At 61.2% G+C, this 1895-nt stretch overlaps 1 protein-coding gene across 1 annotated transcript in view; it reads left to right on the top strand.

Moving 5' to 3' along the window:
* FAM69B (family with sequence similarity 69 member B) overlaps positions 1 to 1895 on the top strand; it is a 26759-nt gene that overhangs the window by 22080 nt on the left and 2784 nt on the right. The gene's annotated exons all lie outside the window — the stretch shown is intronic.

The raw sequence follows: 1895 nt of genomic DNA, 5'->3' as shown, positions 1-1895 counted from the left end.
CTCCTCTGAGCCTGACAGGCCCTGGGCTCCATGGCAACCCGTGTGGCGCCTCCAGGAATCCTCCCCCACCCGAGAGGGAAGGCTGGCGCCATGGCTGCTCCCTCTCCTCCGGCTGGCCAGGGCCGCTGGGACTGGGGGGCTGCAAGACCCTGCCTGAGGTTGAGGTGTGGGCCTGATTTAATCACTGCCAGCAGCATCTCCCTAGGCGTTGGGCTAACAGGGGAACCTGGGAGCAGCAAGGACCGAGCTGGGAGTAATTGTGGGACCCCAGGGTGTTGTTGTTTGAGCTGATGGTGACAAACAGCCCTGATAATCACAGTCATGGTGGCTCAGAGGCTGGCCACATGCCAGGCTGACGCCTCGAGGGGCTGAGAGAGGGGGCCACCCTGCAGATTGCTGGACCTGGCGGCAAGCCCTGTCCTGTCCTCACATGGGAGCAGACCAGCCTGCCGCAGCCCAGGGAAGGCTCGGCAGGACCAATCAGAGACCATGTCCTATGGCGGAGAGACCCCTGCCTGGGAGAAGGGGATCCCACTCAGAGCAGTTGTGTTCATGAGAAGCTTCACGCTGGGGCTGATCTGAGAGCCCCGGAAAAACAGGGGTTCCAGTGCCGGCCGGCTGGCAACCCCTTGCAAACGGAGAAGGAAGAGGATGGCTGTGGTAACAGTGCCCTTTCCCCTGGGTACTTCACTCACCTGCAGACGCCTAATGCCCGGTTGTCTGACCGTGACCAGGGTTCCTCATGGGGAGAACTTATTTACACTGGCAGGCGCCCTTGTGGCTCATGTCTGACCCATGTCCAGTTTGTGCCTGCCTGACCATCGCTGTGGCACTGGGAGCCTGTCCTCATGTTCTTCCTGGCATCCTGGGGCCTCCCCTGGTTCCTCAGGTGGAAGGCGCAAACGCAGTCCACTACAGCCAGGTGCAATGGCTCGCGCCTGTCCTCCCAGCACTTTGGGAGGCTGAGATGGGAGGCTGTCTTGAGCCCAGGAGTTCGAGGCCAGCCTGGGCAACAGCGAGTGCTCATCTCTACGAAAATTTTAAAAATTAGCCAGGTGTGGTGGTGCGTGCCTGTAGTCCCAGCTATTCAGGAGGCTGAAGTGGGAGGATTGCCTGAGCCCAGGAGGTCAAGGTTGTGGTGAGCTATGATTGTGCCACTGCTCTCCAGCAGTGAGTGAGACCCCCAACTCCAAAAAAAGAAGAGTGACCATAGGAAACATGGTCAAAGGTTTTTGCTTACAGATCCTGGGTAGGGCCCCGGGTTCATATGAGGCAGGAATGAGAAACAGCTAGTATATATAAGCTAGCGGGATGTGGGTTACCTCGAGTTCGGGGCCAGCGCCCAGATGGCCCTGGGAGCCCAGTCTGCTAGTTCCTGCCCTGCCTCTAAGTTCCTGTCCAGTCCTGGGCTCTGGCTTGCCTGTGGGGCATGATGTCCTCATGCCCAGGCAGCAGCCTCGGCTGTGGCGTCCTGTTACAGGGGCCAGGATGGTGGGGACAGGATGGGCAGGTCTGCAGGAATTTCCCGCAGACAACGTTCAGGCTGCAGTGGAGCTGGTGGCCTGGCCCACGACGTGGCTCGGGGATTGGTGACTGCCCAGTCAACAGCTCAGGTGGTGTTGGGGGGGGGTCTCGAGAAGAGCTATGGCAGAACAGGAGCACAGCCTGTCCTGGCAGACTGGCAGATGGGGCAGGGGCTCTAGCCCTCAGCGTCCAGCTTTCCACCTGCCCTGAGGGCCGCCTTGCTTTCCCCTTCCGTCCCCTCCCTCCCAGGAATCCCTAGGGGGTGGGTGGAGCTGGGATGACCTGTGGGGGAAGGGCTCAATGGGGGCGGGCGGGGGGCGTGACCACTCCGCCTCACCCCGCCCCGCTCCCGTCCGCAGTGCGACCAGTAC

The sequence above is a fragment of the Carlito syrichta genome, unplaced genomic scaffold (assembly GCF_000164805.1).
Source record: "Carlito syrichta isolate Samal-C Ts95f unplaced genomic scaffold, Tarsius_syrichta-2.0.1 Scaffold316169, whole genome shotgun sequence".
NCBI classification, from domain to species: domain Eukaryota; kingdom Metazoa; phylum Chordata; class Mammalia; order Primates; family Tarsiidae; genus Carlito; species Carlito syrichta.
Note: the sequence above shows the minus strand (reverse complement) of the source record. Positions and strands in the feature narration are given on the sequence as shown.